General features: G+C 48.5%; 1 protein-coding gene across 1 annotated transcript in view; it reads right to left on the bottom strand.

Annotated features, from left to right (window-relative positions):
• LOC139276944 (monoglyceride lipase-like) overlaps positions 1–16897 on the bottom strand; it is a 127804-nt gene that overhangs the window by 34056 nt on the left and 76851 nt on the right. The gene's annotated exons all lie outside the window — the stretch shown is intronic.

Here is a 16897-nt window from a genome sequence, read left to right as displayed (position 1 = left end):
TTTGATTCAGTGGTGGGTGGAATTGCCGTTGGGCGGCTGAGCGAATGGGACGATAGCGCCTGTTTTAACACCACGCCCATTTAGCTTCTCCCCAATGGCAACTTTCATTTATATAGCACCTTTAACATAGTAAAACATGAGCATAATCAGACAAAACTTGACACCGAGCATCATAAGGAGATATTGGGACAGGTGACCAAAAGCTTGGTCAGAGGTAGGCTTTAAGGAGGAGAGAGAGGTAGAGAGACGGAGAGGTTTAAGGAGGGAATTCCCGTGCCTAGGTAGCTGAAGGCACGGCCACCAGTGGTGGAGTGAAGGAAGTGGGGGATGGACAAAAGGCCAGAGTTGGAGGATTTTCGGGCTGGAGGAGATTACAGACATAGGGACTTAAGTTCATGGAACAGAAAATCGGGTGGAGTGCGCTGGCTGCTGATGTGTTTTCGCCTGCTTTGTGCTGCCTTCCTGGACAAATTTCACCCCCGCTGACCCAGGGTAGAGTCAATTTGGCAATGACTCCTGCAGATGCTGACCATCTTGCTGATCCAGGGGTGTTACACGTGGCCAGTGACCCTCCCTTACGTCTGATCCTGATCACTGTGGGTGCCAGGTTTAACCCCTGGCCCACAGTGACTTTGCTGCTACTAGCTGTGGGGTGTTAATGTAGGTCAGAGCAGCCTTGGACAACCCTGCTGAGAGATCGGCAGAGGCAGAGTTTGGCAGCTGCATTCAAGATACCATTCTTCAGTTCAATTAAATGCTTTCAGGAGATGGGGAAAGAAAAGTGGGGGAAAATATTTGCTCAAAATGGAAGATTTTCATCCGTTGCGTTACTGGAGTAATAATTCAGAGACATGAGTTCAAATCCCACCTCAGTAGTTGGGGACTTTAAATTCAATTAATTAAATAAATCTGGAATAAACAGCTAGTAATGGCCATCAGTAATGGTAACCATCAAACTACCGGATTGTCGTAGAAACCCAGCTGGTTCACTAATGTCCTTCAGGGAAGGAAATCTGCCGTCCTTACCCGTTCTGACTAAAGTATCAGCTGTGGCTCAGTGGGTAGTGTCATGTATTCAACTATCATTGTAACCCATGTATAAGCTGACCTAAGTTGTACACCTTGAGAACATTGACCACAAGGGGGTGAACTTGTGGGAGACACTCCTAACCTGGATTTTCAGGTATAAAAGGGGAAGCTCCACCCACCTTCATCACTTGAGGCCTTGGTAATAAAGGTAACTGGTCACAGAGTGACCTTCTCTCAAGTATGGGCCTCGTGTGTATTTATACTGTACAGTAAGGACATATCACTGGCGACACGAAACTGGGATTTAAACCACGCGAGCATGGCCACTAGCAGCACAGAAGAGAGGTACTGTGTTGGTGATGATTGGGACGACTTTATTGAGAGACTACAGCAAAGTTTTGTCACTAAGGAATGGTTGGGACAGGATTCAGCTGACAAATGTAGGGCTCATCTCCTGACGGGTTGTGGATCCAGAACGTACTCCCTGATGAAGGACCTTCTAGCGCCAAAGAAGCCGGCGGACAAGACGTTCGAAAAGCTCAGTAACTTGATCGGGGAACACCTTAAACCGGCGAGCAGCATGCACATGGCGAGACACCGGTTTTACACGCACCGGCGGCGAGAAGAGCAAAGCGGTCCTGACTTCGGGGCAGATCTCCGGCGACTGGCAAGCCTACGTAAGTTCACAGATGCATGCAGAGCGGAGATGCTGCGAGACTTTTTTTATTGAGGGCATTGGGCACGCTGGGGTTTTCAGGAAACTGATTGAGACCAAAGACTTGACCTTGGAAGCGGCGGCTCTGAGACATTTATCTTGGGGGAGGAAGAGACCATACTGATGTATGTCAAAAATCTTGGCTCAAATGCGGCAAACGACCAGGGAGTCAACATTGTTAATGCGGCACACAGTTCTCTAGGCAGACAAGGGCAATTGGACATGCCCAAGCATGTAGTCGAACCCAAAGGGGGAATTCAACAGAGAAAATGGCTAGCTGAACGGTGATTCATGCCATTGCAAGGGACAATGCGGCCAGTAATGGGGCCATCAACACCTGTTAATGGTGCGCTTAAGGACAGTTACAGAGACAGTCAGAGACAATTGACTGGTAATGGACCTTTTGTTTCCAACAACGGGGCCTCCAGCTCATGCTGGAGGTGTAGAGGCAAACACCCAGCCAGAGCTTGCATGTATCAGCAATATACCTGCAGAAACTGCAATGTCAGTGGTCACTTGGCGCGTATGTGCAGGAAGCCTGCAGCCAGATTGATGTATGAGGAGGACGGGCTCGATGTAAGCCCTGAGAGGCCAAATGAATACTGGGGGAAATCGCTGGAAGCTGAAGTTCAGCGAGTTCATGTGGAGCACATTTACAGTTCATATACCAGGACGTCACCGATAATGATGAAAGTGCTCCTCAATGACATCCCAGTTTTAATGGAGCTATACATGGGGGCCAGCCAGTCCCTGATGAGTATCAAAGGCCAGGAGGCCAAAATTATTGCCGATTGACGTACAGCTACGGACATATACAAAGGAGATTATTCGGTGCTGGGCAGCGCCACGTTAGTCGTGACCTACAATGATTCGGAGAACAGGTTGCCACTCTGCATTGTCCCAGGGGACGGTCCCGCACTACTGGGGAGGAGTTGGTTTGCTGTCATGAACTGGAAATGGGGCGATGTCAATGCAATTTCTTCTGTGGAGCGAGTATCATGCTCACAGGTCCGAGACAAATTTGACTCATTATTTCAACCCGGCATAGGCACTTTCATGGGGGCCAAGGTAGTGATTCACATAAACCCATTGCCAGGCCAGTACACCACAAGGCCAGAGCGGTGATGAACATGATGCGGGAAAAGATAGAATGCGAATTGGACCGCCTGCTAAGGGAAGGCATCATCTCGCCAGTCGAATTCAGTGACTTGGCGAGCCCGATCGTGCCAGTGCTCAAGGTGGATGGGTCGGTCAGGATATGTGGCGATTACAAGGCCACCATCAATTGGGTGTCACTCCAAGACCAGTACCCGTTACCGAGAGCGGAGGACTTCTTTGCGACACCATCCGGTGGCAAACTTTTTTCTAAATTGGACCAGACCTCAGCTTACATGACCCAGGAGCTGGCAAGTGAGTCGAAGAAGCTGACCACCATCACGACACGCAATGGGTTGTTTGAGTGTAACAGATGTCCGTTCGGGATTCGCTCGGCCGCCGTGATCTTTCAGCGAAATATGGAAAGCCTCCTCAAGTCGATTCCAAGGACGGTGGTTTTTCAAGACGACATCCTCATCACGGGTCGCAATACTGAAGAACACCTCCACAACCTGGAGGAGGTGCTGCGCAGACTGGACCGGGTAGGGCTGCGACTGAAAAAGGCGAAGTGCGTCTTCTTAGCTCCAGAGTAGAATTCCTAGGGAGTAGGTTAGCAGCAGATGGGATTAGACCTACTGCGTCCAAAACGGAAGCGATCCAGAGAGCACCCAGACCCCGTAACACAACGGAGCTGTGTTCCTCCTGGGGCTCCTGAACTATTTTGGTAACTTTCTTCCCAAATTGAGCACGCTGTTAGAGCCGCTACACGTGCTCCGACGCAAAAGGTCGCGACTGGGTCTGGGGGGACAGCCAGGAAAGGGCTTTTGATAAAGTACATAATTTGTTATGCTCCAACAAACTGCTAACGTTATATGACCCGTGTAAGAAACTTGTTTTAATGTGCGATGCATCTTCCTATGGGGTCGAGTGTGTGTTGCAGCATGTGAATGCCAATGGTCAGTTACAGCCGGTGGCTTATGCCTCCAGAAGTCTGTCCCAGGCAGAAAGGGGCTACGGGATGGTAGAAAAGCAAGCTCTAGCATGTGTATCTGCAGTAAAAAAAATGCACCAGTACCTGTTTGGCAGGAAATTTGAGCTGGAGACAGATCATAACCCCCTAACATCCCTTTTGGCCGACAATAAGGCCATAAATGCGAATGCATTGGCCCGCATACAGAGGTGGGCACTCATGTTAGCCGCCTATGACTACACAATTTGGCACAGACCTGGCACTGAAAGCTATGCCGATGCACTCAGCAGGCTCCCACTAGTCACCACTGAGGGGGCAACTGAGCATGATACTGAGATGGTCAAGGCTGTTGAAGCTTTCGAAAGCGAAGGCTCACCTGTGACAGCCCGTCAGATTAAAGTCTGGACAAATAAAGACCCGCAACTGTCTTTAGTTAAGAAATATGTGCTGAATGGGGACTGGGCAGCCACGTATGGGGCATGCCCTGAGGAATTTAAACCGTTTCATAGGGGCAAGGATGAACTCTCGATTCAGGCCGATTGCCTACTGTGGGGAAACCGAGTAGTCATGCCCCAGAGGGGCAGAGAGGTGTTAATCAGAGAACTTCACAATGAGCACCCGGGCATTGTCATGATGAAGGCAATTGCCAGGTCACACGTTTGGTGGTCAGGGATAGATGCAGACCTGGAACTTTGTGTTCGCAGGTTGAACACGTGTGCTCAGCTGGCAACGCACCCAGGGAAGCCACCCTTAGCCTCTGGTGCTGGCCCGCCAAGCCATGGTCACACATCCATGTGGACTACGCAGGTCCTTTCATGGGAAAAATGTTTTCGGTTGTAGTAGACGCCTACTCCAAATGGATTAGAAACATAGAAACATAGAAACATAGAAAATAGGTGCAGGAGTAGGCCATTCGGCCCTTCTAGCCTGCACCACCATTCAATGAGTTCATGGCTGAACATTCAACTTCAGTAACCCATTCCTGCTTTCTCGCCATACCCCTTGATCCCCCTAGTAGTAAGGACCTCATCTAACTCCTTTTTGAATATATTTAGTGAATTGGCCTCAACAACTTTCTGTGGTAGAGAATTCCAAGGTTCACCACTCTCTGGGTGAAGAAGTTCCTCCGCATCTCGGTCCTAAATGGCTTACCCCTTATCCTTAGACTGTGACCTCTGGTTCTGGACTTCCTCAACATTGGGAACATTCTTCCTGCATCTAACCTGTCTAACCCCGTCAGAATTTTAAATGTTTCTATGAGGTCTCCTCTCATTCTTCTGAACTCCAGTGAATACAAGCCCAGTTGATCCAGTCTTTCTTGATAGGTCAGTCCCGCCATCCCGGGAATCAGTCTGGTGAACCTTCGCTGCACTCCCTCAATAGCAAGAATGTCCTTCCTCAGGTTAGGAGACCAAAACTGTACACAATACTCCAGGTGTGGCCTCACCAATGCCCTGTACAACTGTAGCAACACCTCCCTGCCCCTGTACTCAAATCCCCTTGCTATGAAGGCCAACATGCCATTTGCTTTCTTAACCGCCTGCTGCACCTGCATGCCAACCTTCAATGACTGATGTACCATGACACCCAGGTCTCTTTGCACCTCCCCTTTTCCTAATCTGTCACCATTCAGATAATAGTCTGTCTCTCTGTTTTTACCACCAAAGTGGATAACCTCACATTTATCCACATTATACTTCATCTGCCATGCATTTGCCCACTCACCTAACCTATCCAAGTCGCTCTGCAGCCTCACAGCATCCTCCTCGCAGCTCACACTGCCACCCAACTTAGTGTCATCCGCAAATTTGAGTGTGCCATTTTAAATCAAAGCACATCCTCTGCCACGGTAGAAAGTCTACGGGCAATGTTCGCCGCCCATGGTCTACCGGATGTCTTGGTCAGCGAAAGTGGCCCGTGCTTCACAAGCACTGAATTCCAGGACTTCATGGCAGGCAATGGAATCAACCATGTCAGAACGGCACCGTTCAAACCGGCCTCAAACGGCCAGGCGGAACGAGCAGTGCAGATAATCAAACAGGGAATGCTCAGAATCCAAGGGGGTTCCCTACAAACCGCTTATCAGGCTTCCTGTTGACCAATAGATCCCGACCACACTCGCTCACAGGGGTTCCACCCGCAGAGCTGCTAATGAAAAGGACGCTCAAAACCAGGTTATCCCTTATACACCCTACTATGAAAGAAATTGTTGAGAACAGGCGTCAGTCACAATGTGACTACCATGACAGGAATGCGAGGGCGCGATGTATTGATGTCAATGACCCTGTTTTTGTCCTTAATTAAGCTGCAGGGCCCAAATGGCTTGCAGGGACTGTGATTGCCAAAGAGGGGAATAGGGGTTTGGTAGTTAAAATTACCAATGGACAAATCTGCTACAAACACGTGGATCAAACTAAAAGGAGGTTCAGCAACCCCATAGAAGAAGCAGAGGAAGAACACGACGTAGAGTTTACTCCACCACAGGTGACCGAACACCGGAACCAAGTGGAGGAGAGCCCAGCCACTCTGGGCAGTCCGGACAGGCCTGAGGCACCGCAAACAGCAGACACTCAGGCCAGCGCCCAACAACCGGAGCCTCAACTCAGGCGCTCTACAAGGGTGCGTAAACCACCAGAGAGACTTAACCTGTGATCCCAATAAGACTTTGAGGGGAAGGTGATGTCATGTATTCAACTGTCATTGTAACCAATGTATAAGCTGACCTAAGTTGTACACCTTGAGAACATTGACCACAAGGGGGTGAACTTGTGGGAGACACTCTAACCTGGACTTTCAGGTATAAAAGGGGAAGCTCCACCTACCTTCATCACTTGAGGTCTTGGTAATAAAGGTAACTGGTCACAGAGTGACCTTTTCTCAAGTATGGGCCTCGTGTGCATTAATACTGTCTAGTAAGGATATATCAGGTAGCACACTTACCTCCTGAGTCAGAACGTTGTGGGTTCAAGTCCCACTCCAGAGACTTGATCACTAAAAGCTAGGCTGATACTCCAGTGCTGACTGCAGCTGCACTGTCGGAGGTGACGTCTTTCAGATTAGACGTTAAACCGAGGCCCTGACTGCTCTCAGGTGGATGTAAAAGATCCCACGGCACTATTTTGAAGAAGAGCAGGAGAGTTAGCCCATGTCCTGGGCCAATATTTATCCTCAATCAACATAATAAATAAACAAATTATCTGGTCATTATCACATTGCTGTTTGTGGGAGCTTGCTGTGTGCAAATTGGCTGCGGCTTTTCTCACATTACAACAGTGACTACACTCCAAAAGTACTTCATTGTTTGTAAAGCGCTTTGAGACGTCCAGTGGTCGTAAAAGGCTCTATATAAATCCAAGTCTTTGTTTCTTTCTTAAATGTGACCCACAGCAATGTGGTTGACTCTTAACCATCCTCTGCCACTCAGTTATAATCAAGAAGGTGGCTCACCATCAACTTGGCAAGGGCAATTCGGGATGGGCAATAAATGCTGGCATAGCCAGTGACGCCCACATCCTGTGAATGAATTTGAAAAATCCAACGTCTCACAGCGTTTGCTCATGCCAAAAATAAAATGGTTTCCCGTTTGGTACAGGAGCCGGCTTCTAACAGTACAATGAGTTCCGAGGGAGTGCTGCACTGTTGGCGGTGCCGTTAATGACCGGTTCAGGAGTGGGCATTGAAGACCCAGTGATGGTATTTGAAGATGAGCAGCGAGTGTCTTGGTCAACGTTCCTCCCTCAAAACAACGAAAAAGAAATAAAAATACAGGTCACCCATTTTGCACTGCTGCTGGTTGGGATCCTGCTGTGCACAACATGGTGCCAATGAGATCTTGCTGTGCAGAACATGGCTGCCTCATCTGTCTACATACCAAACAGTCACTGCACTTCAAAGTCATCCGCTGTGCATTAAACACTTTGCAAAATTTGCAATGAGGGCATTGCGTATGATGTCGTGTATATGGATTTTAGCCAAGCTTTTGATAAGGTTCCACATGGCAGACTGGTCATGAAAGTAATAGCCCATGGGATCCACAACTCTCTCATCGCAGGGATAAATCTAGTGAACTTTTGATGCATCACCTCCGAGGCAAGTATATCCTTCCTCAGATAAGGAGACCAAAACTGTGCACAGTTCACCAGGTGTGGTCTCACCAAAGCCCTGTACAATCATAGCAAGACTTCCTTGTACTCCAACTCCCTAACAATAGAGGCCAAAATGTCACGTGCCTTCCTAAATTGTCTCGGAGACAGAAAGCAAAGGGTAATGGTTGATAGATGTTTTTGTGACTGGAAGGCTATATCCAGTGGGGTTCCGCAGGGATCAGTACTGGGTCCCTTGCTTTTTGTGGTATACATCAATAACTTGGATTTAAATGATGGGGGTATGATTAAGAAGTTTGCAGATGACACTAAAATAGGCTGTGTGGTTGATAATGAAGAAGAAAGCTGTGGACTGCAGGAAGATATCAATGTACTGGTCAGGTGGGGCAGAACAGGGGCAAATGGAATTCAATCTGGATAAGTGTGAAGTAATGCATCTGGGAAGTTCTGACAAGGTGAGGGAATACACATTAAATGGTGCGACACTGAAATGTGTAGAGGAACAAAGGAACCTTGGAGTGCAGGTCCACAGATCCCTGAAGGTAGCAGGCCAGGTAGATAAGGTGGTTAGTCGAGGCATGGAATATAAGAGCAAGATTATGCTCGAATTGTATGAAACATTGGTGAGGCTGCAGCTGGAGTATTGTGTTCAGTTCTGGTCAAACATTACAGGAAAGATGTAATTGCACTGGAAAGGGTACAGACGAGATTTACAAGACTGTTTCCTTGACTGGAGAATTTAGGATATGAGGAAAGATTGGCGATTCTGGGTCTGTTTTCTTTGGAACAGAGGAGGCTGAGGAGAGACCTGATTGAGTTGTATAAAATTATGAGTGGCCTGGAGAGAGTGGATAGGAAGGACCCGTTTCTTTCATGTATTCAACTGTCATTGTAATCCATGTATAAACTGACCTAAGTTGTATACCGTGAGAACACTGATCACGAGGTGGTGAACTTGTGGGAGACACTCCTAACCTGGACTTCCAGGTATAAAAGGGGAAGCTCCACCCACCTTCATTACTTCAGTGCTGGAATAAAGGTTTGGTCACAGAGTGTCCTTCTCTCTAGTATGGGCCATGTGTGCATTTGTACTGCATAGTAAGGACATATCATTGGCGACGAGAAACTGGGATTTAAACCACGCGAGGATGGCCACTAGCAGCACAGACGAGAGGTACGGTGTTGGTGATGATTGGGACAATTTTATTGAGAGACTACAGCAAAGTTTCGTCACTAAGGAATGGCTGGGACAGGATTCGGATGACAAATGCATGGCTCATTTCCTGACAGTTTGTGGATCCAGGACGTACTCCCTGATGAAGGACCTTCTAGCGCCAGAGAAGCCGGCGGACAAGACTTTTGAAGAGCTCAGTAAGTTGATCGGGGAACACTTTAAACCGGCGAGCTGCATGCACATGGCGAGACACCGGTTTTACATGCACTGGTGGCGAGAAGGGCAAAGCGTTCCAGACTTCATGGCAGATCTCCGGCAACTGGCCTATGTAAGTTCCCAGATGCATGCAGAGTGGAGATGCTGCGAGACTTTTTTTATTGAGGGCATCGGGCATGCTGGGGTTTTCAGGAAACTGACTGAGACCAAAGACTTGACCCTGGAAACGGCGGCTTTGATGGCCCAGACATTTATCTCAGGGGAGGAAGAGACCAGAATGATGTTTGACAAAAATCTTGGTTTAAATGCAGCAAATGGACAGGGAGTCAACATTGTTAATGCGGCATACAGTTCTCCAGGCAGTTAGGGGCAATCGGACATGCCCGAGCATGTAGTCGAACCCAAAGGGGGAATTCAACAGAGAAAATGGCTAGCTGGACGGTGATTCATGCCATCGCAAGGGACAACGTGGCCAGTAATGGGGCCATCAATACCTGTCAATGGTGCGTTTAAGAATAGTTACAGAGACAGTCAGAGTTGATCGGTTGGTAATGGACCTTTTCTTTCCAACAACAGCTCATGTTGGAGGTGTGGAGGCAAACACACAGCCAGAGCTTGCAGGTATCAGCAATATACCTGCAGAAATTGCAACATCAGCGGTCACTTGGCGTGTATGTGCAGGAAGCCTGCAGCCAGGTTGATGTACGAGGAGGACGGGCCCGATGTAAGCCCGATGAGGCCAAATGGACACTGGGGGAAATCGCTGGAAGCTGAAGTTCAGCGAGTTCATGTGGAGCACGTATACAGTTCATACACCAGGACGCCACCAATAATGATGAAAGTGCTCCTCAATGGCATCCCAGTATCAATGGAGCTAGACGCGGGGACCAACCAGTCCCTGATGAGTATCAAACAGTTCGACAAGTTGTGGGCGTCCAAGGCCAGGAGGCCAAAATTATTGCTGATTGACGCACAGCTACGGACATATACAAAGGAGATCATTCCGGTGCTAGGCTGCGCCACGGTAGTCGTGACCCAGAAAGACTTGGAGAACAGGCTGCCACTCTGGATTGTCCCGGGGGACGGTCCCGCACTGCTGAGGAGGAGTTGGCTTGCTGTCACGAACTGGAAATGGGGCGATGTCAATGCAATTTCTTCTGTGGAGCGAATATCATGCTCACAGGTCCTGGACAAATTTGACTCACTCTTTCAACCAGACATTCGCACTTTAATGGGACCAAGGTGGCGATTCACATAAACCCGGACGCCAGGCCAGTACACCACAAGGCCAGAGTGGTGCTGTACGTGATGCGGGAAAAGATAGAAGACGAATTGGACCGCCTGCTAAGGGAAGTCATCATCTCGCCAGTCGAATTCAGTGACTGGGCGAGCCCGATCGTGCCGGTGCTCAAGACGGATGGGTCAGTCAGGATATGTGGTGATTACAAGGCCACCATCAATCGGGTGTCACTCCAAGACCAGTACCCGCTAGCGAGAGCGGAGGACCTCTTTGCGACGCTATCCGGTGGCAAACTTTTTTCAAAATTGGACCTGACCTCAGCTTACATGACTCAAAAGCTGGTGAGTGAGTTGAAGAAGTTGACCACCATCACGACACACAAGGGGTTGTTTGAGTACAACAGGTGTCCGTTCGGGATTCGCTCGGCCGCTGCGATCTTTCAACGAAACATGGAAAGCCTCCTCAAGTCGATTCCAAGGACGGTGGTTTTTCAAGACGACATCCTCATCACGGGTCGCGATACTGAAGAACATCTCCACAACCTGGAGGAGGTGCTACGCAGACTGGACCGGGTAGGTCTGCGACTGAAAAAGGCGAAGTGCGTCTTCCTAGCTCCAGAGGTAGAATTCCTGGGGATGAGGGTAGCAGCAGACGGGATCAGACCTACTGCGTCCAAAACGTAAGCGATCCAGAGAGCACCCAGACCCCGTAACACGACGGAGTTGCGTTCGTGCCTGGGGCTCCTGAACTATTTTGGTAACTTTCTTCCCAAATTGAGCACGCTGTTAGAGCTGCTACATGTGCTCCTACGCAAAGGTCGCGAATGGTTCTGGGGGGACAGCCAGGAAAGGGCTTTTGATAGAGTACGCAATTTGTTATGCTCCAACAATCTGTTTACGCTGTATGACCCATGTAAGAAACTTGCTTTAACGTGCGACGCGTCGTCCTATGGGGTCGGGTGTGTGTTGCAGCATGTTAATGCCAAGGGTCAGTTACAACTGGTAGCTTATGCTTCCAGAAGTCTGTCCCAGGCAGAAAGGGTAGAAAAGGAAGCGCTTGCATGTGTATATGCAGTAACAAAAATGCAACAGTACCTGTTTGGCAGGAAATTTGAGCTGGAGACAGATCACAAACCTCTAACGTCCCTTTTGGCCGACAACAAGGCCGTAAATGCAAATGCGTTGGCCCGTATACAGAGGTGGGCACTCACGTTGGCCGCCTATGTCGATACAAGTCGGCACAGACTGGGCACTGAAAACTGCGCCGATGCACTCAGCAGGCTCCGACTAGCCACCACCGAGGGGGCAACCGAGCATGCTGCTGAGATGGTCATGGCTGTTGAAGCTTTCAAAAGCGAAGGCTCACCTGTGACAGCCCATCAGATTAAAGTCTGGACAAATAAAGACCCGCTACTGTCTTTAGTTAAGAAATGTGACCTGAATGGGGACTGGGCAGCCACATACGGGGCATGCCCTGAGGAATTCAAACCATTTCACAGGCGCAAGGATGAACTCTCGATTCAGGCCGGTTGCCTACTGTGGGGAAACCGAGTAGTCATGCCCCAGATGGGCAGAGAGGCGTTCATCCGAGAACTCCACAATGAGCACCTGGGCATTGTCATGATGAAGGCAATTGCCAGGTCACACGTTTGATGGCCAGGGATAGATGCAGACCTGGAACTTTGTGTTCACAGGTGCAACACGTGTGCCCAGCTGGACAATGCGCCCAGGGAAGCCCCCCTTAGCCCCTGGTCCTGGCCCGCCAAGCCATGGTCACGCATCCATATGGACTACGCAGGTCCTTTAATGGGAAAAGTGTTTTTGGTTGTAGTAGACAACTCCAAATGGATCGAGTGTGACATCCTCAATTCAAGCACATCCTCTGCCACAGTAGAAAGTCTACGGGCAATGTTCGCCGCCCATGGTCTGCCGGACGTCTTGGTCAGCGACAATGGCCCGTGCTTTACAAGCATTGAGTTCCAGGACTTCATGGCACGAAATGATATCAACCATGTCAGAACGGCACCGTTCAAGCCATCCTCAAATGGCCAGGCGGAACGATCAATGCAGATAATCAAACAGGGGATGCTCAGAATCCAAGGGGGTTCCCTACAAAGCCGCTTATCACGCCTCCTGTTGGCCAATAGATCCCGACCACACTCGCTCACAGGGGTTCCACCCGCAATGCTGCTAATGAAAAAGACGCTCAAAACCAGGTTATCCCTTATACACCCTACCATGAAATAAATTGTTGAGAGCAGGCGCCGGTCACAATGTGACTACCATGACGGGAATGCGAGGGCGCGATGTATTGATGCCAATGACCCTGTTTTTGTACTCAACGACGCTGCAGCGCCCAAATGGCTCGCAGGCACTATGATTGCCAAAGAGGGAAATAGGATTCTGGTAGTTAAACTTACCAATGGACAAATCTGCCGCAAACATGTGGATCAAACAAAAAGGAGGTTCAGCAACCCCATAGAAGAAGCAGAGGAAGAACACAATTAAGAGTTCACTCCACCACAGGTGACCGAGCACCGGAACCAAGTGGAGGAGAGCCCAGTTATTGTGGCCAGTCCGGACAGGCCTGAGGCACCGCAAACAGCAAACACTCAGGCCAGCGCCCAACAACCGGAGCCCCAACTCAGGCGCTCTACAAGGGAGCGTAAACCATCAGAGAGACTTAACCTGTGATCCCAATAAGACTTTGGGGGGGGAGGTGATGTCATGTATTCAACTGCCATTGTAATCCATGTATAAACTGACCTAAGTTGTACACCGTGAGAACACTGACCACTAGGTGGTGAACTTGTGGGAGACACTCCTAACCTGGACTTTCAGGTATAAAAGGGAAAGCTCCATCCACCTTCATCACTTCAGTGCTGGAATAAAGGTTACTGGTCACAGAGTGACCTTTCTCTCGTATGGGCCTCGTGTGCATTTGCACTTTATAGTAAGGACATATCAGTTTCCCTTGGCAGAGGGGTCAACAACCAGAGGGCATAGATTTAAAGTAATTGGGAGGAGGTTTAGAGGAGATATAAGGGGAAATTTCTTCACCCAGAGGGAGGTGGGGGTCTGGAATTCACTGCCTGAAAGGGTGGTCGAGGCAGAAACCCGCACCACATTTAAAAAATACTTGAAGTGCCGTAACCTATGGAGCTACGGACCAAGAGCTGAAAAGTGGGATTAGGCTGGATAGCTCTTGGTCGGCCGGCGTGGACACGATGGGCCGAAATGGCCTCCTTCCATGCTGTAAATTTCTATGTTTCTATAATTTGCGAGGGAATGGTAAGGCACAAAATATAAATGCATGTCCTTCTTAAAGTTGTTGGCAGAAGGAATTAAATCCTCACTCGACTCCTTCCCTCCCTCAAGCCCCATTCCCCGCTATGATTATGTTGTATTTACAGCACAGAAACAGGCCATTTGACCCAACAGGTCCATGCTGGTGTTTATGCTCCACATGAGCCTCCTCTCACCCCTCTTCATCTCAACCCTACCAGCATAATGCATAAAATATAGAGTGTCAATTCTATGAGAATTAACAGACTGCTTGATAGGACAGTGTAGAGGCAGCTTTACTCCATAGTTAACCTGTGCTGTACCTTTCCTGGGAATATTTGATGGGATAGTGTAGCGGGAGCTTTACTCTGTATCTAACCCGTGCTGTACCTGTCCTGGGAGTGTTTTATGGGACAGTGTAGAGGGAGCTTTACTCTCTATCGAACCCATGGTGTACCTGCCTTAAGAGTGTTTGATAGGACAGTGTACAGGGAGGTTTACTCAGTATCTAACCCGTGCATTTTGATATCCAGTTCTGGATGAGCAGAAATCTTTTCCAATTAAATATTGGGAAGAGCGAAGCCATTGTTTTCGGTCCCCACCACAAACTCTGTTCCCTAGCCACTGACTCCATCCCTCTCCCTAACATCTGTCTGAGGTTGAACCATACTTTTTGCAACCTTGGTGTCATATTTGACCCTGAAATGAGCTTCCACGGCAGAACTGAGGTCGCTTATTTCCACCTCCGTAACATAGCACATCTCTGCTCTTGCCTCAGCTCATCCACTGCTGAAACCCTTATCTACACCTTTGTTATGTCTAGACTTGACTGTTCCAATGTACTCCTGGCTGGCCTGCCACGTTCTACCCTACGTAAATTTGAGGTCATCCAAATCTCGGCTGCTTATTTCGTAACTTGCACCAAGTTTTGTTCACCCATCACTATTGGCTCCCGGTTAAGCAACTTTTCAATTTCAAAATTCTCATCCTTGTTTTAAAATCCCTCCATGGCCTCGCCCCTCCCTATCTCTGTGATCTCCACCAGCCCCCCACCCGAGATATCTGCGCTCCTCTAACTCTGCCCTCTTGAGCATCCCTGATAATAATCACTCAACCATTGGTGGTCGTGCCTTCTGTTGCCTCGACCCGAAGCTCTGGAATTCCCTGCATAAACCTCTCTACCTCCCTACCTCCCTTTCCTCCTTCAAGACTGTCATGTATGTACATTCTGCTTGCAGCCACTAGATGGCATCATTGTTGGAGACCACTGAGCAGCACACACATGGTGCTGTTCAGGTATAAAAGGCCAGCCATTTTGAGAGTCAGGCACTTTGGGCCTAAAGAAAGCAGAGCCAAGGTTGTACCTTGCTGAGTTAAACAGTACTCAGTTTGAACCTTTATTGCATACATAACATTTGGCGACGAGAATACAAGAACCTTTGTTTGCAAAATAAGCACGATTCGTGGAGGGAGAAGATTGAGCAGACTTTGTAAGTAGTTTGAACCAGTACTTCCTGGCCAACAAAATGAAGGGGGTCGACGATTCAGATCGGCGCAGGCAGTGTTCCTCACAGTGTACAGTTCAAAGATCTGCGGTCTGATAAAGAATCTACTCATGCCTAGTGATCCAACAGAGAACACGTACGAGGAGTCGTGTACATTGGTACGGGAGCACTTCAAGCCAGATGACAGCATCATCATCTCGAGATACAGGTTTTATACACACATTCAATCAGAGGGCCAGATCACGGCGGAATTCATTGCCAACCTGAGACGTCTAGCGGGACCGTGCAAGTTCGGGATGGTGTTGGCAGACATGCTGCGGGACTTCTTTGTATCGATATCAACCACGAGGTGATCCTGCCCAAACTTCTAGCGGTGGAGGAGTTAGCTTTAAAAAGGGCCATCCAGATCACTCAATCATGTATGACGATGGATTGGAGTCTAAAGTAAATATCGGTGAAGAACTGTATGGACTGTACTCCTTCAAAACGAAGAGTAAACAATTTTGATTAATCTGAAGTTTAACGGGATACCGGTATCAATGGAATGGGACACAGGGGCGAGTCAATCGATCATGAATGAGAGGGCATTTTATAAGCTGTGGGCTACTAAGACTGTGAGGCCCAGGCTGAGCCCTGTTAATACCAAGCTGCGCACATACACCAAAGAACTGATAAAGGTGATTAATTTGTGCACTGCCAATGTGTCATATAATGGTGCGGTTCATGAGTTACCGCTGTGGATTGTTCCAGGCAATGGCCCAACGCTGCTCGGCATGAGCTGGTTGGAGAAAATCAGATGCAACTGGAATGACATAAAGGCGTTGTCATCGGAGGAAGATACATGTGCCCAAGTATTGAGCAAGTTCCCCTCGCTGTTCGAACCGGGTATTGGCAACTTCACGGGAGCCAAGGTGCAAATAATAGGCTCGCGAGCAAAGTTGACGCCCATGGAATAAAAGGGAAAGTGGCAGCATGGAAAGGAAATTGGCTAAATGACAGGAAACAGAGAGTAGTGGTGAACTGTTGTTTTTTGGACTGGAGGAAAGTATACAGTGATATTCACTGGACCACTGCTTTTCTTGATATAAATTAAAATTAATGACTTGGATTGGGTGTACAGGGCACAATTTCAACATTTGCAGATGACACAAAACTTGGAAGTATAGTGAAGAGTGAGGAGGATAGTGATAGACTTCAAGGCGACAGAGACAGGCTGGTGAAACGGGTGGACACGTGGCAGATGAAATTTAACAATAAAAAGTGTGAAGTGATACATTTTGGTAGGAAGAATGAGGAGAGGCAATATAAGCTAAAGGATACAATCCTAAAGGGATGGCATGAACAGAGACACCTTGGGGTACATGTACACAAATTGTTGAAGGTGGCAGGGCAGGTTGAGAAAGCAATTAAAAAAGCATACGGGATCCTGGACTTCATAAATAGAGGTACAGAGTATAAAAGCGTGGAAATTAAGATGAACCTGTATAAAATACTGGTTTGGTCCCAGCTGGAGTATTGTGTCCAATTCTGGGCACCGCACTTTAGGAAGGATGTGAAGGCCTTAGA

The sequence above is a fragment of the Pristiophorus japonicus genome, chromosome 12 (assembly GCF_044704955.1).
Source record: "Pristiophorus japonicus isolate sPriJap1 chromosome 12, sPriJap1.hap1, whole genome shotgun sequence".
NCBI lineage: Eukaryota > Metazoa > Chordata > Chondrichthyes > Pristiophoridae > Pristiophorus > Pristiophorus japonicus.
The sequence above is the reverse complement of the archived record's forward strand: the minus strand, read 5'-3'. Positions and strand labels throughout refer to the sequence as shown.